The 19,613-nt window shown below is 34.4% G+C and overlaps 1 protein-coding gene across 1 annotated transcript in view; it reads right to left on the bottom strand.

Annotated features, from left to right (window-relative positions):
- Gycalpha99B (guanylate cyclase 1 soluble subunit alpha 2) overlaps positions 1-19,613 on the bottom strand; it is a 1,225,856-nt gene that overhangs the window by 116,268 nt on the left and 1,089,975 nt on the right. The gene's annotated exons all lie outside the window — the stretch shown is intronic.

The raw sequence follows: 19,613 nt of genomic DNA, 5'->3' as shown, positions 1-19,613 counted from the left end.
CAAATATGCCAGGAACTGCTAAATGATAGAATAATAAAAAAAAATCATGGATATTAAGTCAAATTTTTTATATTTACCGGATGCCATTATTCGATTAGTACAGTCAGGAGTAGAACTAGTTGAGCAAATAAATATTATGAGTACTATTGTAAATAAATTGAGTGGAGTAGAAGGTGAAGTAGGAAAACGTGTCGGTGAAAAAATGAACAGAGTTTTGATTAAAAATGATAGGTACAGTATTCTCAGTCGGATTTCAGATGCACTAACAAACACGTGTCCCAATGACGTCATTCAACATGTGAATTTAATTGACGTATCTTGTTTCAAGTACTCTCCAATTGTCTCTGCAGATGTAGGGCGGAGTTTTTCCATGTTAAAAAATTTCCTTCCTTGCAAAAGAGCAAAGTTGTGTTTAGAAAATTTGAAAATTATATTTACAATTTATTGTAACAATGCACAGCAGGAATAATTGTTTCATCACCAAAACATAGCATTAATTGAAAATACCATTTCGTTTGGCTCTGCATTTTGTTCAACATTTAATGATACTCTATTAGGCCATGTTGTAAATATTGTAGTATATATATATATATATATATATATATATAGTAAATACTGTAGTGTATGTTGTGTACATATTATCATATTTTATGATATTGTAAATAAAGGTTTTAATTTAGCACGCTCCTGACAGAAAAACACACACATCCATAGTCGAGTTCCATACAGAAGACAACTATCAGCCATCATTGTTTCCACTGACACGCGAGGAAGCAGAGATTGATATTTAATTATGTATATTTGTATTGTTGTTTATTGGTGTCTTGTGCGTTGCTAGGAAAAACACATATAGTTCAAAGTGAAATGCAGATTATGTATGTAGGCCACTATATGTCATTAAACTATTCCATTTGTTTATTCTGAAATACGTTCACAGCACGTTGCGTGTAAGTTTGTATGAAGTGAACTGTACTCGTCCATGCTCTGTGACGCAGCTCGCTTGACAGTCACTGATCTCCGAATATCTATACTACGTTTCACCATTATTTATAATACTCCAAATCCCTTTCCCTAACCATAACATTCTCACACCTGGAGACAGAGAAACATTATTGCATAATTTTAACTGAATGCGATTGAGGCGTATCGACCTGTTGTAGGCGATTATTGTACGTGTTTCCATATTGTGCATAAAATAAAATAAAATAAATTTCCAGCAGGTTTATTTATTGATCTTAGAAAAGCATTTGATGCAGTTAATTATTCAATTTTGTTGCGTAAACTGGAATCTATTGGTATTACAGGTGATGTTTTACAGTGGTTTCGGAATTATTTAAGTGAACGGTATCAATATGTCTCAGTACTCTGTTATTATCATGCGGTGTGCCGCAAGGATCAATTTTGGGACCTCTTCTGTTTTTAATATATGTCAACGACATAAAATTTCATCATTTACATGGTACTGATACTCTTTTTGCAGATGACACTAGTGTATTTTATATTACTGACTCCATTGAAGAACTGTTTGAAAAGTTTGAGACAGACATTATTACTCTTGAAAACTGGTTACGCGCAAATAGGCTTCCTTTGAATTTGAAAAAAACTGTGTATACGATTTTTACTAAACCTTCATTTTATTACATTATTCCGAAAGAATTAAAGTTTAATCATTCTGTAATACAAAAAGTTGCATCAGTTAAATTTTTATGTTTGATTGTTGATGAACATTTAACATGGGATAAGCATATTTTGGCTGTGTGTGAGAAAATTGCTCCAATGTCTGGTATTTTGAAAAGGCTTAAAAGATCTTTGCCTATATCTTGTCTCTTGAATGTGTATTATGCTTTTATCCATTCTCATTTAATGTATATGTCATTTATTTGGGGACATAATAAGAAAACTGCTTTGAGACCTTTACAAATTATTCAAAATAGAGCTTTAAGAAATTTATTGGGTTTTCATTATTTGACTCCAGTTAAATACTATATCAATTTTCTTTCGTTCTACCAGTTGAATCAATTATCAAATTATGTGCTGCCATTTTCATGTACACAGCTATTAACAATTTAATACATAGTAATATTACTTTTCAGTTTAATAAAGATATACATACTTATTTAAGAAGACAAAAAGACAATGTATTTTTTCTAGCATAACTCAGTAACTTACGGAACGAAAGGACTTAACCATTTTTTAACAACAACTTTTAACCAACTTCCTTTAGAATATAGAATTTTACCAAATTGCCGGTGTTTAAGAATTGTTTAAAAATACATTTTTGGGAAGATTATTTATTTTAATTTTCAGTTGATTTATTCGTTTCATGGTTTCAAACGTTTTCTTCTTACTGCCCAAAACTTTATGTTATCTTACTATTTGTTCTTATTTTGCTTTCTTTCTATAATAAATTCTTGTGTTATTGTTTGTTTTTCTCAGAATGTAGTTTCATGACTTTTCAATTATATTGTATAACATATGTATGTGTTCTTGTATAGCCCCTACATATGAGTTATACTCATTGGGGCATACTCAATAAATTAAAAAAAAAACTCATTGCCGTTAACAGCCATTCCGTTACTAAAAATGTTTGCAAAAATATTTTAGTCATAGCCTAGAGTCCTCTTCGGCCATTCTCGAATCTTACAATTACTAACAGCTCAGTTACATGAATATAATTTGCGAAAGCGCTAATTTCCAGGACAGCCAACGTAATAAAATGCACTCGTGGATATAATACAGTTTGCAGCAGAGGAATGTGTGGGTAAAATATGATTTGAAATCATCACCGCGATTTAATCCCTGTTATGCACGGACAGAACACGATGGGACATAATCTGAGGTAACTGCTCGTAAAAGCACACGAGCAGCCATAACGAGTACATCACACTGAATGCCGTCGTCACACTTTGTAACAGTGCTGCTCAAATGAAAGCGGAAGGAAGGAAAACAAATTTCCCTAGAAAATTCAGTACGAAATAGTACGTCACACATTTCGAGTACGTCGGCCCGCAAGTTTGTCATGTTCGACCTCGTTTTCTCTTACAGTAAATGATGAAACGCTATAAACCACTTGAGAAAACGTGTTCTAACACAGTATTTTTCGTTGACAGCTTTACCTGCATTCGATGGGAGTTGATTCCGGGACTTCAGCACTTCGTATTAAGGTGTCTAACTTATGATCACAAAAATACAGGAGACTTGATCACGATTAATTTTTACGACAATTTTGCAGGGAGGTGTGAAGCCAATATTCATTTATGGAATGGTTAATATATATATATATATATATATATATATATATATATATATAATTTGAAATAATAATGAAAATTAAGGGAAAACGGCTGGACGGATTTTAATAAATGACCCCTCATTTTGAAGCTTGGAACTCAAAGTTTTTCGGAAAAATAATAGTCTTAAATGAAATGTCAATTTTAAACATAATTTTCCTATTTTCCAAAATCCATCTGTCGTCAGTTTTGAGAACTATCTAATAGCATTCACGGCCGACTTGATATTCCCTTCGCTTTTTTGTAAAGGAGAAGCGAAGCGAGCATCAAGTCGGCCGTGTTGCATTTCAGAATAAAACAAAACACATACTATAGTAAACAATATTACACGAAGACCATGATCTGCAAGAATGCTGACATATTTAGAGCTCAAATTAAATTGATTATTAAAAACTTAACATACTAAAAATAATTTACAAGTTGGATTCTGTGGTGTGTAATTTTCTGGGTACAGCTGTGTATTGGATATTAAAAACTACAAAACTTGAGGTGGTTTGATGACATTACCATTAGAAATGAAATATTATTGTAGTTAATGCCATGATGTGACTATTTTTCATTAATTATACGTATAAATGCTATATTGATGATATGAACGTGAAAGGTTTTAGGGTTATGAAAGTAGATGTAGAGAATAACTTAAATTAGATTCCGATTTCTATATTTTACTGAGTGGCGGCTATATAGTATATATAGTATGTGTTACTGAAAGCTATAAAACTTACGTAAGATAATAATATTATTAAAAATCAAATATTTTTATAATTATTAATGAAGCGGGGTTGGGTCTTTTTCATATATTTAATGGCGGTGTAGTGTAGATATTTATATGCGTTGTTCTCTTCAGTATTGGCTCGAGAGAGAGTATCTTTCATTGTTATGGAAGCAAATAACTTTCCGAATGTCTGGTATTCTTCATTGAAAATAAATCTGAAAAATGTTTATTTGAACGTCTAATGAACTTAGTTTGCAGCATTTGCTGCACAAGCCACTAGTTAAATAATATAAAATTGTGTACTTAATTGTAATAAAATATGAGTTAGGTCACAATGCTGAGTACGGTAGTATTTAAAATTAAGCATTATTCTTAGTTTTAATATATTTGCATTTGTCAACAGAATGCCGCAGAGCATTTAGATTTTTTTATCTTGCCGTTGAAACCGAAGAAAATAACTCTTTGCATTCGAAATACGTGAATTTTAACATAGGGTGCCAGTTAAAAAAATAAAGTTTACTATCACACACTGTGTGCCTGAATAATTAACTTTTTTTCGAACACTAAAATTATATTGTATGGTTTATCTCCAACAGCTTTTGTCTGAAACTTTTTTTTTGTAAAATTAAAATTTAAGAAGATAATAGCAATATTCCATATTTATTTTTCTATATCTGATCACGGCTCATAGTCACCAGTTTCGTTTGAGGAAACGGCAGACTAAGAAGATTAAGAAGAAGAAATTCCTATAGAAAGGATCAAATTTCTATTTGATGTGGCACTTAGTACGAATGAGAAATTCTTTTAAGTTATGATAGAAACTGAAGGGTTCAGAACCATAGTGGGCCAAGCGCCATTTACTAAAACCCTAGAAAACAAGAGTTAAAATGAAGTTATTACCGTAATTCAATTGAAACATATAGCAAGTAATACTGGATGTTCATTTCAAAGTGTGTCATGACGTCACTGTTGTGAGTCAGCGATTTGAAGCGAGTTTCAGCTTTTATGTCAGAGAAGTTGCCTATTAATCAAGGCGTTGTTTAGTAGCCTTACAAGTACTGAAACAATGTTTTCGTAAATCTAAGATATCGTAAATATGTATTACTGAAGATACGTATTGAAAATTTTGAAAATATTCGCATGGAAAATGTTCGTAAGAAACTGAATTAACAAAGGAACTACTGTTACATCATAAACATGTGTTGTAAAAATGTCAGCTCTATAGCTTCAGCAGATTTCGAGAAAATAATTTAATATTCTGATGACAGGTAGTTGAGCATCAATATCACCTTAAAAGCATAATGGGATAAGAGTTTTATGTAATATTAGTTACAGTTAAAACATATACCTAGGTAACTTTGCTTTGTACTATAATATTGTTTTGATTAGTTTATTGATTACTTTTGTAAGGCTAAAGATACCATCAATATCAATTCCAACTTATCATGTCATACTTAATTTGTTTTTTTTTGGGATATCACTTTCTTTAAGAATGGTGTTTCATTCACTTAATATAGTTTAGTTTTACTGCTATGAAATTTATGTGAATATTCCTTATTAACTCTTCATTATGTTATTAACTGCAATATTAAGAAACTGGTGTTAGTATTTTGTTTTACAGACAATATAGATAATATCGAACAGGAGATAGCCATATAAAATAACGACATAAAATTTCACGTTCTGTTTGAAGTTTGTACACCACTGTTTTCTTGATCCAACAGGCTCCTTATTCATATACATAATTGCTCCTTTCATACCTATGGCTTGATGCCCGCGCACGACGTCAAAGTCAGAAAAATGCGCTTGCTTTGACATCACTGTCATACAGGATGAATCAGGAGGAAAGGTAGATGATGTGAGGGGTGATGATATTGGCGATTCTGAACAAAAAGTTTATATAAACATATGCCCTGTTCTTAACAGTATCTGACATTACATGCGACACAATAATGAAACTAAATTGAGGTTGATTATGTAAGCAACTTGTCAAGTTTGTGTTTAAGCAGGTATGCTGTAGTCTTCATTGAAGTTACGCAAACGTTTCTGCTGACAAGGAAACATTGTAAGAAATAAAGACAACCTACATATAGAATGTATCGAGTCAGCTAATTCAGGTTCATGACTTACAGTATGTCGACATCTGATCACCTAATTTGAATAATAAGTTATTATTAAAGTAAGACCTAAATAATTACAATTAAATTGTGAAAAGGAGCAGATAAAATAAGGTTTAATGTCTTAATGGTTATCACGATTGGTTTAAACATGCACTAAAACCAGACGTAAGTGCAAGTTTGAACCAATAAATTATTGAGATTTGCAATAAAATAAGGAGTCTAGGAAATTGTATATTTAGTATGTAGAACTACATTTGTTTATAGATCTTTTGTTATATTATTAAGTTTTGTACTTGTGAACTATATCAATAAATCAATAATAATAAATCAATAATAAACAGTATCTGACATACAGCTGTTTGAAAATCACGGGGTCAGTCGCATGTCCTTCATCAGCACTCACATGTGGACGGAATAGAAACGACATCAGGTTGTACTATTGTATTTATTGGTCATTTCGATACGCATTGGGCGTTGGATCGGTCGTGGTGGAGTCATTTCTTGGCCACCGAGGTCACCCGACCTTACTCCAATGGATTACTGTGTGAGTGAGTGAGTGAGTGCGTGTGTGCATGTGTGCGTGTGTGCGTGCGCGCGTGCGTGCGTGTGTGGTTCCCTTAAGAGCGAAGTCTACAACCGCAAAGTGGAAACAAGGGAGAAGTTCTCGCTCGCATTTTACATGCTTTTGCTGAAGTAAAGGAATGTCAGAATCAGTTCAGATTAGCAACACAGCAGCTGTATACAAGAGCTGCAAAGTGCACTGAAGTTGACCGTGGACTTTTTGAACATGTTCTTTAAAGAAAAATACACAATTAAACAGAACATAAGGTAACCATGTTTTAATTTACTGCCACCTCGATTAGTTTTCCTCGAAACCATTAAGAACAGGACATAGTTCATATAAACTTTTTTGTTCAGAATCACCAATGTTATCACCCCTCACACCATGTACCTTTTCTCTTGACTCACCCTGTATTATACAATATCTTGTCTATAATACGGTATCTTCTTATGCCACGAACTTTTCTTCTGTTCACCATTTCTTCCAGTGCATTCTTGAGTAGGCAGTTTCTTCTTAGCCAGTGACACAGTCAATTTGTTTTTCTCTTCCTGATCAGTTTCAGCATTATTATCTCTTTTCCCATTTCTTCTAGCACAGCTTCAATTCTTACTCTGTCCATTTCAAGCACTCCATTCTTCTCCATATACACATTTCAAATGCTTTCAATCGTTTCTTTTTATTTCGTCGTAATGTCCATGTTTCTGCCCCATACAATTCCACACTCCACACAAAGCACTGCACTAGTGTCCTTTTTATTTTAATGTAAATACAAATTAGCGGTAATAACCACTATCCAAGAAGTCGGTAGCGTAGTTGCGGATAATGAAAGCGTCGCTTATCGGCTTTTAAAATAAAATAGGAGCACTCTGTTATCATATGAAGGGAAATTCTGGTTGAAATGGATTTGCTTGTATAGTTAAATTAAGGGGAGAGGATGGTATTTTTTAAAACTTTTTTTCCTATTTGGTGTAAAATATTAATTTTTTGTATGTAGAGAGCTCATAGCTGTGGAAACTCAGCCAAATATAAATATTTTGGAAAAAAAAATTATTTGGTGGCCCAGATTTGAAAAAAATATACCCAATGCAGGATTGTACTAAAACCGATATATCTAAACCGTTTTTAAAGATAGATTCAAACAGTTTTTTGTAATGTATTTGCAAAAGCATGTTCTACAAACTGTCTGTAACAGAATTTTAATATTAGTCCCTACGTTTGTAAAATAAACAATTCAATTTAGTAACAATTTTCTGATTTCCTTTCTTGCAAACAAACGGACGTATTTTTAAAATGAAATCAATTAACAAAATTATGTTATAGAGAAAAGTTTCTAATATTCTAAAGAATGTGTGTTCTAAATTTCATGCATGTATCTTTAATAGTTCAGAAATTATGTCCATTTTTGTCTGGCAATGTAGCAAAAAAAAATGAAGTTACTGGAAACCGATAAAAGCGGGCGTGTGTTTTAAAAATCCATAGAGCAGGAAGTTTAAAAATGGCGACTCAACATCCGATAAGGGCACAAATACCCACAAAATGTTATGTTATGCATTCCACACATATAAAGGGTATTTTAAAGAAAACAAATTGAAAGTTTAATTCACCGGAAACAGCAATAAAAGTGGGCGAGTGACTTAAAAATCCATAACGCAGGAAGTTTAAAAATGGCGACTCAATATCCGATAAGGGCACAAATACCCACAAAATGTTATGCTATGCATTCCACATATATCACAGGGTATTTTAAGGATTTTTTTGAAAATTTATTTATTTTTCACCAAAAAATACCATCCTCTCCCCTTAAGTAAAGTTATACTCCAATTAAAGTCAGATATCTGATACGAGCCTACAAAACAGTAATTAAAACAATTTACTTGTTAAATCATTGTGATTTCGTTTAAAAATGAAAATTAGTTTCGCTTTGTCATATATGGAAATATTCTGAACCTTCGAAATTAATTACGTCACGCTAAAGAGCTAAAGTGTCACAGCCAGAAATTCTGTTTCCTAAATGCAGGTTTCATGTCATACAACACAGCAGCCAACATGATGACCATTAATTCATTTTACTATAACATAATCGATAAACCAAGATATAGCGAAATGTTGCACAACAACGCAGCTAACGAAACGGCACGTACTTTAATACAGTCTGCGTGAAGCAACAATTACAGTAACATGTCGTGGCTAGGCGCTCATATTTCATGTGGATATGACCGCCTCCAGGATTTGATATACACTGCAAACCTTCGCATCGCCGTATTGGGGTCACCTTCTGTCTGTTGTAACGTAGAGACAGTAACGGGGCGAAAGCGGGCGGTTCCTGACCACATCGTAAATGCAAGTCATGCTGTACGAGCTGGGAGTTTTCCACGGACGTCGTAAACGTCTCCCGGAATCGAATTTAGAATCGTCGTTGGCTTACTAAGTAAACCACAGGAAGTTGTACTCAGCTTATGACAGTTATACCAAGCATAAGCACAAGAGCGATCCAGGGTCTGCAGATCTGTTATTTCTTGTTTTCGAGTTACAGCTTCTGCAATACAAATATAATAATATTTTTCATTTCCGTTTTTTCTTGCAGATGTGCATTTATATACAGGACATCATTTTATTTTTTCTAACATTTCTAATATTAACCTGGCTATACCTTTGGATTAACGGTTCAGAACCAGAAACACCGTTTGCTACCCCCTTTCACGACTGGAGTTCGATGATACTGGCGTAATACACAAACAAATCACTTTACTAGGTATAGGAGGGAAGAAAAGTAGTTCATCCATTTACGTAAACTAGGAAATATCGCGATTTTGACTTCGATCATTTTCATTAGGATTTTATTTAATCAAAATACAGTACAGTATTAACAATGAGTATTTTTACTCACGAACTGAGCTTTCCATGCGGACGTATTCATCATGAAGTGTATATTATACTGTCTACAGCACATTAGCGTACAATATAGAGAATGAAGTTCAACTGAAAAATAATCATAATATGGATATTTAAACACATTTTTGAAAATGGTAGCCGTTAATTTCGATACAGGCTTCAGTTCTAATGTGCGTATTATCGCACTATAGACTATTGTAAGTAATTCCAATTACCAGGTTCGTACTTCGTATCAGTAACTCATATTGAAATAATTCTGTACTACTCTTCTGCCCGATCCGAAAAGATAAAATTACTCAGACATGCTATCTACTGTCCGTCCAAGTGGTTATGTAGCAGGGTCATAGAAAGGGAGGAAATCACGTGACAGTTAATTACTTAACGAGGCCCTTTTATTTAAGTTATTTTAAACAATTGTATGGGTATAATATTACGTAGACGTCCAATTCCTAACAGAAATTAATGTTCTCAGAAAAGAGCTAAGACAGCCCAGCCACTAGCATTTACAGAGAGGCGAATAGAAGCAGGTGGGGGAAACCGGGATGCGACGTAAGCAAATGGAAAATAATGCACTATTGAAAGCTGTTTTGTCACTGGAAAACGCGAACATATTTTTGGAACATACTGTTTACTACGATCGTAAGGCTACTATGACTGTATATGCGGTTTTGGATCTCTGTCAAGGACGGTTGAACTTCATTAGTAGAAGGGGTGGGAGTGAAGTACATTCAAAAACTCAGGTATAATAAAAGTTGAAGTAAAAATAAAATGAAGTCCCTGTACTTGTTGAACCGTAAGCAATGTCATTAATTCTGGTGGATGATTACTTTAGTAAATAGCAACAAAAAAGTCACAGATCATTTTGCTGTACTTTAAGTAGTTTTCCAGAAAAACGAGTATTCTAAAATACATGAATTACGAGATCGTGCAACGCTGTGTAATCATCAGGAAGTGCACATAAGGCTGTGTCGCTCTGAACAACCCTTTCACCTGACTTGAACAGGGAAGTTGAAGGTCATTGCCACCTACAGTGTTTTTAAACTCGTAAGAAAAATACAGATGATATATCCTGTAATTTTTCTGCTTAATCTGTGTTAAAGAGCAGAGAATGAACGCTGCTCATTTCACATTAAGTAAAATGTTGGAAAATTTATAATAAACTCTACAAGCTAATTTTAATTAAATATTCGGAAAATGCACACAATAAGATACTTACTCACTGGCTTTTAAGGAACCCGGAGGTTCATTGCCGCCCTCACATAAGCCCGCCATTGGTCCCTATCCTGAGCAAGATTAATCCAGTCTCTATCTTCATATCCCACCTCCTTCAAATTCATTTTAATGTTATCTTCCCATCTACATCTCGGACTCCCCAAAGGACGTTTTCCCTCCGGTCTCCCAACTAACACTCTATATGCATTTCTGGATTCGCCCATATGTGCCCTGCCCATCTCAAACGTCTGGATTTAATGTTTCTAATTATGTCAGGTGAAGAATACAATGCTTGCAGTTCTGTGTTGTGTAAATTTATCCATTCTCCTGTAACTTCATCCCTCTTAGCCCCAAATATTTTCCTAAGCACATTATTCTCAAACACCCTTAACCTATGTTCCTCTCTCAAAGTGAGAGTCCAAGTTTCACAACCATCAAGAACAATCGGTAATATAACTGTTTCATAAATTCTAACTTTCAGACTTTTTGACAGCAGACTGGATGATAAAAGCTTCTCAACCGAATACCAACAGGCATTTCCCATATTTATTCTGTGTTTAATTTCCTCCCGAGTATCATTTATATTTGTTACTGTTGCTCCCAGGTATTTGAATTTTTCCATATCTTCAAAGGATAAATTTTCAAATTTTATATTTCCATTTCGTACAATATTGTCGTCACGAGACATAATCATATACTTTGTCTTTTCTGGATATACTTCCGAACCTATTTCCTTACTTGCTTGAAGTAAAATTCCCTTGTTTTTCCTAATCTTTTGTGGATTTTCTCCGAACATATTCACGTCATCCGCATAGACAAGCAGCTGATGTAACCCGTTCAATTCCAAACCCTCTCTGTTATCCTGGACTTTCCTAATGGCATAGCCTACTTTAGAGCAAAGTTAAAAAGTAAAGGTGATAGTGCATCTCCTTGCTTTAGCTCACAGTGAATTGGAAACGCATCTGACAGAAATTGACTTATACGGACTCTGCAGTGCGTTTCACTGAGACACATTTTAATTAATCGAACTAGTTTCTTGGGATTAACAAATTCAATAATCAGAATAAGATACGCTCATTACAAACTAAATGAAAAAAATTGAGACATATCTCTACTCTCCCCTTCAACTGAATGTTCTGGAGAACGTAAACAATAACGATGCTCATGTCTCTTTATAAAATAATAGTTGAATAATTTCGAGGGAAAAATTGTTCAAATCAACTTTACAGGGAGTTGTACCTGAAATCTTGATTTGCATAATACACGTCACTGTTCGTTAACAGAAAACCACAATTTAAGTCACACGGAGTTAGTGTGCACTCGAGGTTGGTTGCTTGACGGTTGTCAGCCCACTTTGAGGTCTGTGGATATAGAGGGAAAAATTGGATCGGTGTCGGTTAGAGTTCCCGAGTAGCTCAGTGGTAGAGCTTTGGTACGTTAAACCAAAGGTCCCGGGTTCGATACCCAGCTCCGGAACAATTTTTCCCTCGAAATTATTCAAATCAACTTTACAGGGAGTTGTACCTGAAATCTTGATTTGCAAAATAATAGTTATTTATGCAACGATCATATAATGGCAGCTATTGAGACACGAGTCCCAGGGTCAGTTTCGACGCAAGAGGAGCGAGCGTCGAAAACTGCACGAGACAGTGAGAAACAAAACAATGCAAGTGATATTTGTCAGCAGTTCCTATAGTTACGAAAATAAATAAATGAAATCACAGTTCCTTTTTGTAAGTTTTAACGTTAACTGAAATATAAAAATTATTGAATAATGTCTGATTCAAGCAATTTTAAATGGAAATAATGCAGGAAGATGCAAAAGTGAGCAATAATTTATTACTTGCAAAATCAAAGAAATTATGAAAAGGCATATGGGCAGTTCATGGATTGGAGAAGAATGATAAAAATTTGATTCTGTTAATAGAACCCCTGAATCATTGGTCGAAAGGGAACAGGTATCCCGGAATCTCAGAAAGAAAGAAATAATTCCTATTTAGATGACAGGCCTACTGCTGTTTGATGACAGTTATGCACCACTAGGCCACAGTGAAAGAACGTCTGTTCCATGGAGAGAAACCCCGGTGGGGGAATGTTAATACTAGGTAGTAATGGCTGCTACAGTCGTACACAATATCAATTACGAATACGTTTAAAAGAAAATGGAAGTCGAGGAAGTCACACACTTCCTAGCAAAAGAAACACGAACAGGTACAGATGTTAATCCTGACCGATTGATCCATTGCGGTTAGCTAATCTGTTTTCTACCGCTCTCGAAAGATGGCAGTACTCATTACATACGATTCTGAAATAAGAAAGGAAATACAGGGACATCATTTTATTTTTACTTCAATTTTTATTGTACCTGAGTTTTTGAATGTACTTCACTTCCACCCCTTCTACTAATGAAGTTCAACCGTCCTGCACACAGATCCAAGACCGCATATACAGTCATAGTATTCTTACGGTCATAGTAAACACTACGTTCCAAAAATATGTTCGCGTTTTCCAGTGACGAAAGAGCTTTCAATATTGAATCATTTTCGCACAGGTACTGTCGTACATTTGCCTACGTCGTATCCCGGTTTCCCCCACCTGCTTTTATTCACCAGCTAGTGGCTGGGTTGTCTTAACTCTTTTGTGAGAACATTAATTTCTGTTAGGAATTGGACGTCTACGTAATATTATACAACTGTTTAAAAAAACTTAAATGGGCCTCGTTAAGTAATTAACTGTCACGTGATTTCCCTCCTTTCTACGACCCTACGACATAACCACTTGGACGGACAGTAGATAGTATGTCCGAGTAATTTTATCTTTTCGGATCGGGCAGAAGTGAAGATTGAATTCACAATACGTAAGATACTCTTTTATAGAGTAGGTACAGAATTATTTCAATATGAGTTACCAGTACGAAGAACGAAAGTGGTAATTGGGATTAGGTACAATAGTCTATAGTGCGATAATATGCACATTAGAACTGAAGACTGTATCGAAATGAACGGCCACCATTTTAGAAAATGTGTTTAAATATCCATATCATGATTATTTTTCAATTTAACTTCATTCTCTATATTGTACGCTAATGTACTGTAGACATTATAATATACACTGCATGGATAGCTCAGTTCGTGAGTAAAAACACTAATTTTTAATACAGTAATGTATTTTGATTAAACAAAAACCTAATGAAAATGATCAAACTTAAAAGCGCAATATTTCCTAGTTTACGTAAATGGATGAACTACTTTTCTTCCCTCCTATACCTAGTAAAGTGATTTGTTTGTGTATTACGCCAGTATCATCGAACTCCAGTTGTGGAAGGGGGTAAGAAACGGCGTTGATCCAGAGGTATAGGCAAGTTAAAATTAAAAATGTTAGTAAAAATAAAATGATATCCCTGTAGAATGAAAGACATGACCTCATCCCTAAAAGTATAATAAAAATTGTAGTACGTTTCCAGTGTTTTATAATCAATATTTATTGAGTAGTATGTCATACATATTTATGTTGGAAACCGCTTCCAACTTCTCCTTTGTGGTTCATTTGGAGATGTTTCCCGTTAATTTATCAGTAGAGACGAGAATTTCATGCACTATAAAATCCCAAAATATGCATGCATTCAAGCACTATCAAACAATGAAACATGCACGATCAGTCTAAAATTACACTGAAATATGCACTTTAATTTTTATTCGAAATTTCTTATTTTACGTCTTTTCACTTTTTTTTTTTTTTTTGCGCAGTTAACGACTAACAACATTTCTAAATTGGATTCTGTGAGGTTTCTGCGCTTGTCAATCAATATGTTTTTGCAGGCAGAGAATGACCTCTCTATATCGCAAGAAGTTATGAGTGCAAACTTGAATGAACCTTCGTCTGTTATTTAGTTTTTTTCCTTCCTTTTCCTTCTTCAATTCTGATACCTGAAGCTAAAATAAGGGACATAAAATCGAGAAACTCTGTCCGCTTAAGGGAAGACTCCACTCAAAATAATGAAAAATTTTCCAATTTTTTTTTAGCTATTTGACTTATTCATAATTTATATTTTCATACCCCAAATGGATTCAGCTCAATTCTGATTACAAATACTCGTATGTTTACACTTTTTTAAATTAAGGCTGGAAGGGGGCGTGGAATTTAAAGAGCTGTCAAAATTGCTTTTCATCGAAAAATCCTTTTTTAAAATTTCTGATTACAAATCTAGTAACTTTTTCTTGGCTCCCTGAATTTACTAGATGAATGTAGCGCAGGAGAATATTAATTTACATATATATTCATTTTATTTTCAAATCTATTTTTCTGTGTTAATTTTTGTTGATTCAACACCAACTTTCTTATGCCAAATATTAATCAATCTGGATGAAATTTTTACTGCAAGTATTTATGAGGTAGCTGCATGTTTCTATGCATTTATTTTGTGAGAAATGCTGCTAGTTTATTTTATTAATATTTTTCTTAAGATAGCACCGAAAGTTACCCAGCATTTGCTCATATTAGGTTGAGGGAAAACCCCGGAAAAAAACCTCAACCAGGTAACTTGCTCCGAGAATCGAACACGGGACACCTGGTTTCGCGGCCAGACGCGCTGGCCGTTACTCCACTGGTGTGGACGGCATTTGAATTTTTCCACCTCTTCAAAGAAGAAATTCCCAGTTTTTAAATTTTCATTCCATACTATGTCCTGGCACGACACATAGGGCTAATCATATACTGTCCTTTCGGGATTTACTTTCAAAACTATCACGTTACTTGCTTCAAGTAAAATTCCCGTGTTTTCCCTAATAGTTTGTGGATTTTCTCCTAACATATTCACGTCATCCGCATAAACAAGCAGCTGATGTGACCCGTTGAAGTCCAAACTCTCACTGTTTTCGTGGACTTTCCTAATGGCATTATTTAGAACAAAGTAAAATAGTAAAGGTAATAGTGCATCTCCTTGCTTTAGCCCACAATGAATTGGAAACGCATCTGACAGAAACTGACCTATACAGACTCTGCTGTACGTTTCACCGAGACACATTTTAATTAATCGAACTAGATTGGCGCGTCCTCAGGTTTCGGATAGAGGAGACAAGACTCCTGATATCGATGGTAGCCGCGATAGATATTATATAGGCAGTCACGGACAGTCGTTAAGGAGTGGTCCTCCAGCTTGGGGGATGGACGAAAGACTAATAACCCATCACCTTAAAAAAAGGTTGTTACGAGACCCCAACATTCATTCATTCATTCATTTTATTCCATAGATCTTACATGAGCAATGAAGCTTTAAGATGTGGAACATTTCAACATTTTACAATATTACAATTACAATTTTTACAAATTTTTATAGTTTTACAATTTAGTAATTTATGTGACAAAATTCTTGAGGAATATTGAAGGACGCAATAGTCATCGGACAAGTAATATCTCCACGAATTATAGAAAAAAAAAAATGAAATAGTATTAACAAGAATATTAATTCTAAGTAACAGAGGATTCTCGGCAATTTATATTTCTTGTAACTTGATAGACTATGGAGTTGAATCCATAGACTAATTTTAGTAAAATCTCGAAATTCCTAGATGTTTTATTTGTTTTCAGCAATAACATTTTAATATACGCATTTTTTTCAACTAAAAGGTGTATTATTTGTTCTTTTTCTAAGTTCGCCAGAAATTAGTTTATTTCAGGCATTTAATACATGTACTTTAATATTATGTAAAGCAGTGATCGACAAAAGATATGTCGCCACACTCGCCCCTGTCTGCCTCTACTCAAGTCTGACGATGACATCATACCCCATCCTCTTCTTATACCTACACTTTAGAAGTAAGCAGATAGACATCAACAGCGGACGTACGGTTTTAATACTGTAATTGTGAAGGATACTGTGTTTCGAAATGTCTCTTTCGAAATAGAAAATAAATACAGAAAGACGAACATTGTAAGAAGCACGGGAGGAACAGTTTTTTGTTTCGTGCTGATGGCGAAAATACGAGGTGCCTAATTTGTTGTGAAATATTTCATGAAGTATAAGGGAACAATCTACTATGTCATCAGTCTTCTTGTCATAACGATTACTACCACGGCCTTACCTGTATGTTAAATATTTCATTAATAAACAAAACAATAAAAAGTAACGGCTTTATGTCTTGGGGTAAAATGCTTCGGCGTTTTTGGACGTATAGTGCGTAATTTCTAACTTCATGATGCGTCTGGTACTTTTTCTAATTTCGAAAGTCTGCTGATGTGAAATGCATGCTCTCTTTCATAGTGAGTATTACACTTTTACTACGTCATACTACTTTTGACCAATAAAACGGTACCAAAGGACGTATTTCAACCAATTATGGCTGCTTATCGCACAATAATTTCACGTCCCTAGCATTTGTTTCTTTGTTTGCCAACATTTCAAACTACGCTGGTCTGGACGTCTTAAAAAAAAACAAACAAACAAACAAAACAAAAAATTACAAACCACTCCAGTCGATGCACAGCAGTTTCAAATATGACTCCCATTGGCATTCAAGAACAAGAATTAATAAAGATCACTGGTCATAGCTATGCATCTTCCCTGAAATCCTATTTACAAATATATGAAGAGCACCATTCGGAAATCCTGAATAAGTTGAGGAATAAACCATGTACATCATAGAGTTCACTTCTTTTAAGCACACGTCTAATATAAAACACTAACACCAACCACTAAAACATTCAAATTTGAAAATTGTACTTTCAATAATTGTTTCTTTTAAAATTATTCATGTTTATTTTTTGTCATCATCGTTGATTGAAAATTTTCTTGTTTATTTCATCATCCCTAATTAAAATATTTCTAACACTTGTTTACATTATTTAGGTTATGTTTAAAGCTTCCGCTATATGATATTGTGGATAGTCATGTATCAGAGATTGTTTAATACTAAGATTTATTGAAAATCATCTGTCAAGTGACGTTGATTACTGGGATCCGGATAATTAAAGTGGAATGCAACTGCTTTAATAAAAATGAAATTGAATCAACCAAGCCTTCTTGACTAGTAACCGTCTACAGAGTTCAATGAAGATTCCATAGTTGGCACACCTCATAACATCACATAATCATAACACACCACTGCCATCTAGCATGCATCTAGCGTAATATTTGTAATATTGAGATGGTAGAATAATACATTATTTTGAAGACATTTGTATTTTCGTAAGTCAATTAATATTTTATTGCATTGGAGTACTTTGTTACTTCTAATCTTTATGTACTTTCTTCTAATCGTGTAATAGTCAATTAAATCCCACTCGAGTTTTGATTTTCTCTGGATAAAGCAAAACCTCTAGTGAGATTACTGTTGAAAAATAAAACATATATTATTTTACTGTCAGGACTCTACGAACAGCGAGTCAGTAAGACGTGAGTGACCGGGAGCCTGCTAGAGTAGCTAAATGCAGTAGTGTACGATAGTCATTCTGAAGTTGACAATAAGTAAGGTGAAAGAACTGTTTTAGAAAGAATATCACAAGCTTAAGTGAGCATCGACAAAAATAATAAAAAAATAGAAGATCCACAAGAGGAGAAAAATATGTTAAAAAGGAAGGTGAAATACTTAGAAGAAGGGAAACTTACTTACTTACTTATTTACTTACTGGCTTTTAAGGAACCCGGAGGTTCATTGCCGCCCTCACATAAGCCCGCCATTGGTCCCTATCCTGAGCATGATTAATACACTCTCTATCATCATATACCACCTCCCTCAAATACATTTTAATATTATCTTCCCATCTACGTCTCGGCCTGCCTAAAGGTCTTTTTCCCTCCGGCCTCCCAACTAACACTCTATATACATTTCTGGATTCGCCCATAAGTGCTACATGCCCTGCCCATCTCAAACGTCTGGATTTAATGTTCCTAATTATGTCAGGTGAACAGTACAATGCGTGCAGTTGTGTAACTTTCTCCATTCTCCTGTTATTTCATCCCTCTTAGCCCCAAATATTTTCCTAAGCACCTTATTCTCAAACATACTTAACCTATGTTCCTCTCTCAAAGTGAGAGTCCAAGTTTCACAATCATACAGAACAACCGGTAATATAACTGTTTTATAAATTCTAGCTTTCAGATTTTTTGACAGCAGACTAGATGATAAAAGCTTCTCAACCGAATAATAACACGCATTTCCCATATTTATCCTTTATTTAATTTCCTCCCGAGTATCATTTATATTTGTTACTGCTGTTGCAAGATATTTGAACTTCTCCACCTCTTCAAAAGATAAATTTCCAATTTTTATATTTCCATTTCGTACAATATTAGCGTCACGAGACATAATCATATACTTTGTCTTTTCGGGATTTACTTCCAAACCTATCTCTTTATTTGCTTGCAGTAAAATTCCCGTGTTTTCCCTAACCGTTTGTGGATTTTCTCCTAACATATTCACGTCATCCGCATAGACAAGCAGCTGATGTAACCCGTTCAATTCCAAACCCTCTCTGTTATCCTGGACCTTCCTAATGGCATACTCTAGAGCAAAGTTAAAAACTAAAGGTGATAGTGCATCTCCTTGCTTTAACCCACAGTGAATTGGAAAGAAGAAGGGAAAAGGAAGAATAATTTAATCTTTTTTTTGGTTAGAAGAACAGGAAAAAGAACAGTCAGGGATAGTACGAAGTGTTAGTCAATGTGTGTTGGAAGTGGTTAGGAATTTACATTGAAAACGAGCAAGTAAGGAAATTTGTAGTTTGGGAAGGGGTAATAATAGGTTTTTATTTCGCATGAGAAAATAATTTATTGAATAGGCGCTTAAGCACCAAGTTTGTTAAATGGCTGTAAAAATAACCTGCAG

This window comes from Periplaneta americana, chromosome 8 (assembly GCF_040183065.1).
Source record: "Periplaneta americana isolate PAMFEO1 chromosome 8, P.americana_PAMFEO1_priV1, whole genome shotgun sequence".
Lineage (NCBI taxonomy): Eukaryota > Metazoa > Arthropoda > Insecta > Blattodea > Blattidae > Periplaneta > Periplaneta americana.
Note: the sequence above shows the minus strand (reverse complement) of the source record. Positions and strands in the feature narration are given on the sequence as shown.